Genomic DNA, 9,202 nt, shown 5'->3' with positions numbered 1-9,202 from the left:
CAGATATGCAGATGACACCACCCTTATGGCAGAAAGTAAAGAGGAACTAAAAAGCCTCTTGATGAAAGTGAAAGAGGAGAGTGAAAAAGTTGGCTTAAAGCTCAACCTTCAGAAAATGAAGATCATGGCATCTGGTCCCATCACTTCATGGCAAATAGATGGGGAGACAGTGTCAGACTTTATTTTTGGGGGCTCCAAAATCACTACAGATGGTGACTGCAGCCATGAAATTAAAAGATGCTTACTCCTTGGAAGGAAAGTTATGACCAACCTAGACAGCATATTCAAAATCAGAGACATTACTTTGCCAACAAAGGTCCATCTAGTCAAGGCTATGGTTTTTCCAGTGCTCATGTATGGATGTGAGAGTTGGACTCTGAAGAAGGCTGAGCGCTGAAGAATTGATGCCTTTGAACTGTGGTGTTGGAGAAGACTCTTGAGAGTCCCTTGGACTGCAAGGAGATCCAACCAGTCCATTCTAAAGGAGATCAGTCCTGGGTGTTCTTTGGAAGGACTGATGCTGAGGCTGAAACTCCAATACTTTGGCCACCTCATATGAAGAGTTGACTGATTGGAAAAGACTCTGATGCTGGGAGGGATTGGGGGCAGGAGGAGAGGGGACGACAGAGGATGAGATGGCTGGATGGCATCACCAACTCGATGGGCATGAGTTTGAGTAAACTCCAGGAGTTGGTGATGGACAGGGAAGCCTGGTGTGCTGCGATTCATGGGGTTGCAAAGAGTAGGACACAACTGAGCGACTGAACTGAACTGAACTGAACAGGCCTTTGAAGAAAAGGTGGGGTGGGGCTTGGAGCAGGGGCCTTTGATGTGGTTCCTGCTCTGTAAGGCTTGAAAACAAACTCACAGGAGCCGCATCTATTAAAAACTCAGAATATCACTTCATATATGTCCAGTGAAAAATACAGAGTAGATGGGAAACTTTTCCTCACTGCCCAGAACATTCTCTCCCCCAAAGCAAAGCTATGCAGGAAGTTAAGTGATTATCTGCTGCTGCTGCTAAGTTGCTTCAGTCATGTCTGACTCTGATTATCTGGGCGCTTGGTAAATCCATCTCCTGAGCCTCAATTTCTCTAGAAATTTGTCTAGAAAATGGGGGTAATGATTCCTACCTCCCATGGGTGGTTACAAGGATTAAATGTATAGACATTTTATACACCTCAAGTCCAAGGGTCAATTGTGGAAATAACATTTTAAAACGGACTATATATAATCTTATAATTAATAACAATGTGAACAGATCTTTTAATTTTTAAATTAATTTGTTTTTGGCTGCACTGCATCTTTGTTGCTGCTCATGGGCATTCTCTGGTTGTGGAGAGCTGGCTTCTCATTGCAGTGACTTCTCTTGTTGCAGACCACTGGCTCTAGCGTGCACACAGGCTTCCGTAGTTGCAGCTGGCCGGCTGTAGAGCACAGGCTCAGTAGTTGAGGTACTTGGGCTTAGTTACTTCAAGGTGTGTGGGATCATCCCCAACCAGGGATCAAACTGATGTCCCCTGAATTGGCAGGTGAATCCTTAACCGCTGGACTGCCAGGGAAGTCCTAACTGAATTCTTGATAATTGGATCTGTTTAGTTCAGAAGTTAGAAAAATCCGATCCTTACTGCAATGGACCACATGTTCATGCCCCCTTCAAATTCATATGTTGAAACCCTAACCTCAGTGTGATGGTGTTAAAAATAAAATAAAAACTTAAACATATACACACACACACAAAATCAATGTGGTGTTGTTAGCATGTGGGAATTGATCAGGTCATGAGGGTGGAGCCCTTCTGAATGGGATGAGCACCCCTATAAAAGGGACCCTACAGAGCTCTCTTACCCTCTTTCTGCCATGTGGGAACACAAGAGGAGCTGGCGGTCTGTAACCCAGAAGATGGCTTCACCAAAAGCATGATCTCAGAGTTCCAGCCTCCAGAACTAAAAGAAATAAACATTTATTGCTTATAAGCCACCCAGTCCATGGTATTCTGTTGTTTATTTGCTGAACCGTGTCCGACTCTTTTAGAATGCTGTGGACTGTAGCCTGCCAGGCTCCTCTGTTGGGAATTCCCAGGCAAGAATACAGGAGCAAGTTGTTATTCCTTTCCCAGGGGATCTTCCTGACCCAGGGACCAAACTTAGTGGTCTTGGTCGCCTGCATTGCAGGCAAATTCTTTGCTGACTGAGCCACCAGGGAAGCCCCTGGTATTCTTCTAGAGCTTCCCAGGTGGCGCTAGTGTTATTGCAGGAAATGTAAGAGATGCAGGTTCCATCCCTGGGTTGGGAAGATCTCCTGGAGAAGGGCATGGCAACCCACTCCAGTATTCTTGCCTGGAGAAACCTGCGGACAGAGGAGCCTGGCAGGCTACAGTTCACAGCGTCACACAAAGAGTCGGACACGACTGAAGCGACGAACACGTGCGCAGGCAAATGAAGACAGTTACCAAGATGACTTCTAAAGTATCTAAAGCACACACTTAAGATACAGGGTGGTAAATGCAGTCACTCAAAGCTGTCCTATAAAATTCCCCTCGAGGCAACATTTTGCTTGCTGCAATGTTTGTATTCCTGGTATCAAGGCCTTTAAAACTGCTCTCACTTTGCTTTCTACTAATTCCCTGGAAATCTTTAAAAGCATAGCTTCATGAGATGAATTTCCCTGTAGCTTTTGCATTTTACTGCCTTTGTCAGCTCTAACTCTGTCCTTTTTCAAGGTCACCTCCCAATGAATAGCATCTCATGATCCCGTTTACAGTCCAAAGTGGTTATTCGGCCTCAGGACTTTTTCAGTTTGGAAGAATTACGCTCAGCAGATGTTCTTCAGTCATCCAGAATATCAGCCCAGGGAACCTTAATTCCAGTCAATTGCCCTCCCTGAATCTTGCTGTTTTTTCTCGAGCGTTCTGAGTTTGTCATGAAATGAGAAAGTTTACTAGAGGAACGTGTTTAAAGTCAGAGGAAAAACAGGTGCAGAGTAAGGATGAGTCTGGAGGGAGTTGAGGGGGAGAAAATTCTTTGGTAAAATTCTAGATTCTCTGTAAAACAGCAAGCATCATGGAGCAGCAATTAGTACAGGACGCAGTGCTCACTGATGGTAAAGTAAAACATGGGGATGCAATGGCAGGGGCTTCCCTGGTGGCTGAGCGGTTAAGAATCTGCCTGCCAATGTAGGGGACTTGGGTTCGATCCCCGGCTGGAAAAGATTCCACATGCCTTGGAGCAACTAAACCCTTGCACCACAACCACTGAGCCCCTCCTCTGGAGCCCACATGCTGCAACTGATGGAGCCTGCATGCCCTAGAGGCAGTGCTCCGAAGCAAGAGGAGCCACTGCATGGGAAGCCTGCAACTGGAGAGCAGCCCCCGACTCCCTGCAACTAGAGAAAAGCCCTCCCAGCAACAAAGACCCAATACAGCCAAAAATCAATACATTATTTTAAAAAGATGTGACATCAACTGTAGATTTGAGAGAGAAGCTTTCAGCTTACGAAAAGTTAAATAATACAAGAGAAATACCAAGCTAGGCTGAAGGTTGTTGCTATTTATTAGTGAAGTAATAGTATCCACAGTCATTCTTTTTTTACTTTTAGTATTTGTTTGGTTGCGTTGGGTCTTAGCTGGGCACATGGGATCTTTGATTTTCATTACAGCATGCAGGATATTTAGTTGCTGCATGCGAACACTTAGTTATGGCATGTGGAATCTAGCTCTCCAATCAGGGATTGAACCCAAACCCCCTTGAATTGAGAGCATGGAGTCTTAGCCACTGGACCACAGGGAAGTCCCCGACAGAGTCATTCTTTCACAATGTACTTGGTCCCAGCCGCTTGTATGTAACGGTGAACAAGCCACTAGGTGAGGCATCCTGGAGGACCGGCCATCCATTCCAACTCAAGGGAGAAGAGAGGGAAATGATGGTGTGAACAGAGCCACTGAAATCCAGTATCGAGTCATGGGACCGTGAGTCCGTCACTTGAGTTGTTTCTCCCAAAGCAATCAGCTGGGCTTGGATCCCTTCCATAGCTCACTTGAGCTTGTTAGAAGGCTTACTTTTTGATAGAGCAGCTCTGAACTCTCCCCCAGTTAGGTCAGTCACTTTTGCTTTCTGGTCAGATGAGGCCCTGTTGTGCTGGAACTTGGCACCACGTGCAGAATAAAGGTCAGGACAAGCCTGGGGCATGGTTCTGAAAAGCTGGAGGAGCCTGGGAGCTGATGCACTTGTGCTTGACCTGGGGCAGACCTGGGGCCTGTGCCATCACCGTGTGACCCAGGCTCACCTCTTTGCTGAACGATGATTAAAGGCACAACATCACCCATCTGATTAGGGACCCAACCGGCCCACAGCTCCACCACGCTTCCCATCTTTTGTGGAACCATGATGTCTAGTGGCTCAGACAGTAAAGAATCTGCCTGCAATGTGGGAGACCTGGGTTTGATCCCTGGATTGGGACGATCCCTTGGAGGAAGGCATGGCAACTCCACTCCAGTATTCTTGCCTGGAGAATTCCCATGGACAGAGGAGCCTTGAGGGCTGCAGTCCATGGGGTCACAAAGAGTTGGACACGACTGAGCGACTAAGCACTGTGTCTTCAACTCCTGGGCTGTTCCAGGTGATCTCAACTTCCATATGTCTCCGTCACTATTACTTGCCTTTTTCTTCCTCTCGGAGTCATCTTTTTATTCTTCTTTGGTTCTTCACTTCTTTCTCAGAAGTTAAGACTTTCCTGATGTCCCAGTGGGTAAGACTCTGAGCTCCCAATGCAGGGGGCCTGGGTTTGAACCTGCATGCCGCGACTAAGACCCAGTGCAGCCAAATAAGTAAATAGTGATAATTTTAAAAATAGGTAGGGCAAAAAAGAAGATAAGGCAGTGTCCTCCACCCCAGAGTTCCTCTCATTTGTCCTTTGGTAGGTGATGTGCTGGCCACTTGCTCCCAGGGCACTGGCCCCTCGCCGGCTCTCCAGCCTGTGTCAGCTGCCCCTGAGGCGAGTCCTTAACCACGGCTCATCTCCGTGTCCCTGGGAGCCCTCAGTCAGAACTAAGGACTTCGCTGCTGCTTGTGTAACTTCGGTTAGTCTACGTTCGTTTCTAGCCCTCACTTATTTCCTGAGTGCTGGTTCCATATGGGCTTCCCAGGTGGCGCTAACAGTAAAGAACCCGCCTACCAATTCAGGGGACAGAAGAGATGCAGGTTCGATCCCTGGGTGGGGAAGATCCCCTGGAGGAGGAAATGGCAACCCACTCCAGTATTCTTGCCTGGAGAATCCCATGGACGGAGCAGCGTGGTGGTCAGACACAAGGGAACCGACTTTGCATGCAGGTGGCATACATGCAGATCCACACAGCAAATTGACTCAGACACTTCAGGTGAAGTCTGTCAGGCAGCTCAGCATATCTCAAATGGAAGCATCTCCTTTGCCTCTAACCTCCCTCTTCCCCAGTCTCTGCTCTGAGTGGCACCACCAATTGGACACGAGCCAGGAACCCAAGAGTCTGTCTCACTTACCTCCCCTCCACCTCCATGGTGGGGCAGTCAAGTTCCAGGCCCTCTGCCTCCTTCACCTCCCCTATCCCACCATTGCTGTCTTAATTTAGCTTTTCAGCTGGGAAACCTGCATTGACCCTTCAGGACTCGGGCAGTTCAAGTGTCATCTCCCCCAGGAAGCTTTCCAAAAGCCAGTTCAGACTATTATGTAATTGTTAGGTTCTTTTTTTTTTCTTTCATCAGACCATAAATCTCTAAAGGCAAAGGCATTTTTCTTCCCCCTTGTACCCAGCATGGCATTTAGGGATGGCTCAGTACATGAATACGTGAGTATATAAATGACCAAGATGAGGAAATAATACTTATTTTCCATAGCTGCCCACAGGATTCATGGTCAAATAAGGACGTTTCCATTTTTACCTACCACTCTCCACAGGTTTTATAGTTATTTTCTTTTTCCCTAGGCATATTTTCTCTTGTTCTGTTTCATTCTCTGCTCTACTAAATACAAAGGGAAATAAGACTCAAGACTCAGGATATAAAGCAACTATATACTCCAATAAAAATTTAATTAAAAAAAGACTCAAAATAACACGCTAGTGACTGGAAATTCAATTCTAGTTTCCTGGACCAGAGAATTAAGTGAATATAAATCTTCAATGGAAGTTAAATTTGCAAACCACAATTAGACCAAATTAGCAATCAGAAGCCTCATTGTTCTCTACAGGAGAGTCTCTTTACATCCTCTCGGGGCTAGCTGTTTAAACACCACCTGTAGACGATATACCCTAATCCCTTCTTGTGGGATAGTTGGCTGTTATGGCTCATTTTAAGGTAAACTGTTGTTAGTGGGTGAGAGCAGATAATAAAATGTGAGCTTGGGAGACATTGATTATAGACAAGCCCTGATGGGATTCTTGTGATATCCTCACAGAAAATGGAGGCCGGAAAACAACTGTCAGCCTACTCTCGCGAATTTCCAGGTTGGCGTCACCAATTATAATTTACCTGTGTGTGTGTATTAGTCAGTCATGTCCAACACTTATTAATTACTCACATCACACCGTGTATCACATAGTCACAACTGGGAAAACCACCTAGCCATCACCAACATTTTTTCAAATGGAAAAAGAACAGTGGACATCACACACACACACACACACACACACACACCATCCTTAGTTTTTATTTTTCCATGAATTCTGATTAAAGGAAATATATTTGGGAAAAGGGCCATCCTGTTTGTTTATGTAGGACTTTTTTTTTTAAATTTGGAAAAGAGATGCTGAGTCAAAGTGTGCAGGTCATTCTCTTGGACAGATCAATGTGCTTCAGCCAAGGTCTAGTTATCCTCTTTAGGTAAGTAGGTGAAAGGGTCACAGTGGTAATATGGGTGCTTGTAGCTTTGGCTGTAGAATTTTCTCCAGGCTGCTGCAAAATCTAAATTAAGGCCAGGGGTTCCTGATTACTTCCCTGGTGGCTCAGACGGTAAAGCATCTGCTTGCAATGTAGGAGACCCAGGTTCAATCCCTGGGTCGGGAAGATCCCCTGGAGAAGGACATGGCAACCCACGCCAGTATTCTTGCTTGGAAAATCCCACGGAGGAGCCTGGTAGGCTACAGTCCATGGGGTCGAAAACAGTCGGACATGAATGAGCGACTTCACTTTCACTTTCCTGATCATATATTTAGAGGCTGCTGTCAATTTAAAACCCTTCTATGGTGCTAGTAGACAAGTCTGGCCTTTATCCAATCTGAAAGGAAGGCAGGTTCATGTGACTCAAACCATCAAGTGAGAACCGGCCTTGACCTGCGGGGAAGGACGGTAATGATGACAGAAACCCAACAGGACTCGTCAGTTTCAACAGAAGCCTGGGTGGGAGGCGTGGCTGCTGCTTGTTCTGCCTTCTGCAGAGGAATTTGTTAGTTAACCAGCATTGGTTGAGGGTCTGCTCCATTTAGAGCTCATGCTATGCGGACTGCGGAAACATGTGCTCTTCAGCTTATAAATACATTGAGCGTTTCAAAAAGGCAGTGTGTCTTAAAGCCTTTGTATCATTCTAGGAACCATCCACTAATTATTTTATGTAGGGTGCATTGGTTCTGTGATGGTTCTCTGTCACATTAGCAATGATAAAGTGTGCTTAACTGTGTTGACAATTCAGTTCTTTGCGTTCTGACTGCGTGAAACCACATCCAACAGCCGACACGAGCAGTGTCTGTGTAAGAGGCACAATCAGACATAAATTGTTCCGTTTCAGATGGTTCCGTTGAGCCTGGGCACTGACCTGTGCAGCGGCTGGGTCTCTGTCGCGCGTCTTCTTAGCAAAATCCAAAGTGATGTTTAAAACTGGAGACTATAGAATTTGTTAGAACTGGATGTATCTGTGGAATAAATAATGTGCAATTTTGAAAAGTTTACTTAAGGAAAATATAAATCTATAAGACATATTTTGTTACTCATTCTATATATATACTAGTAGGTACATTAGTGTTATCAGGTAGGAAATCTGCAAGTAACAGTATCTGCTCATAGGGGAGTTTCCCAGTGGTCCAGGGGTTAGGACTAGGGGCTTTCACTTCAGGGGCCCAGGTGTGATCCCTGGTCAGGGAATTAAGATCCCATAAGCTGCATGGGCTTCCCTGGTGGCTCAGATGGTGAAGAATCTGCCTGTGATGTGGGAGACCCAGGTTCCATCCCTGGGCCGGGAACATTCCCTGGAGAAGGGAATGGCTACCCACTCCAGTATTCTAGCTGGAGAATTCCACGGAGAGAATAGCCTGGTGGGCTGTAGCCCATGGGGTCACAAAGAGTTGGACAGGACTGAACGACTAACACTTTCACTTTTTCACTTCAAGCTACATGGAGCAGCCCTGAATAAATAAATCTTAATTAAAAAAAACACAGCTGTGTTCTTAACAATGATATTTTTCTCGTAGAACAAGAAGTCTGGAGATAAGAAGCTGCAGGCACTGGCATAGCTTCCCAACAATGCTAATAAGGACTCTGACTCTCTGTCTTCCTGTCCTGCTCCTCTTGGCCACATGGTCTTTTGTTTCCGAACTTGTCCCTTTGTGATCGTAAGATGACTGCCATAGCTCCGGGTACCGCGTCTGTCTTACCGGCGGGAACGTGGAGGAGGGCAGTCCTGTGGCCACTCTTCTTGGGCCTGGCCCTTTTGTAAAGAAGTAAAAGCTTCCTCAGACACTCTCCCTTCCCCGCAAGAGTGCCAGCTTTGTCTTGGCAGTTGGAACTTGGAACTTGGCCATGCTTGGCTGCAGAGGGCCTGGGAGAGGAAGTATTGACATTTTTTAGCTTCTGTAGCGGAGGGCTGGCAGTGCAGAGGAGGGGTAGGAAGAAGTGATCTTACCAGCAGTATCAGAGCTTTTTTATCAGAGCAGCTACCAGCTTTCCTTAGGGAAGCAGGGAGTGGCCAGGATCCTTTCAGTTGCTTCCTTTTGTGGCACTTAAATTGAATTCTACCCAGTTTGGGGCTTCCCAGGTGGCTCAGTGGAAGGTCTGGATCCCTAGTTCTAGTCTGCTTACTAAGCTGTGTCAAACTGGCCTTTTTGTGGGTGCAGGTGGGGATTGGAGCTGTTTTACTATTTATAAAGAATTATCTACCTTTCTACCTTCATTTGCTCAAAGCTAAAGCCCTACAAGTTTTCTACTTTGACTACCCACGAGTGGCTTTTAGGATCTTAGTTCCC

The 9,202-nt window shown here is 46.1% G+C and overlaps 1 long non-coding RNA gene across 2 annotated transcripts; it reads right to left on the bottom strand.

Moving 5' to 3' along the window:
• Positions 1-6,662: 6,662 nt before the first annotated feature.
• LOC123328840 lies at positions 6,663-9,202 on the bottom strand. 2 transcript variants are annotated; one of them, XR_006543833.1, is made up of 3 exons: positions 8,863-8,969; positions 8,615-8,778; positions 6,663-7,876 (listed from the first exon to the last, which is right to left on the bottom strand). It is a non-coding gene; the product is annotated as an uncharacterized LOC123328840 (long non-coding RNA). The 2 variants fall into 2 exon arrangements; XR_006543832.1 differs by having other exon boundaries at positions 8,615-9,202.

The sequence above is a fragment of the Bubalus bubalis genome, chromosome 13, assembly GCF_019923935.1.
Source record: "Bubalus bubalis isolate 160015118507 breed Murrah chromosome 13, NDDB_SH_1, whole genome shotgun sequence".
In the NCBI taxonomy this organism is placed as follows: Eukaryota; Metazoa; Chordata; class Mammalia; order Artiodactyla; family Bovidae; genus Bubalus; species Bubalus bubalis.
Note: the sequence above shows the minus strand (reverse complement) of the source record. Positions and strands in the feature narration are given on the sequence as shown.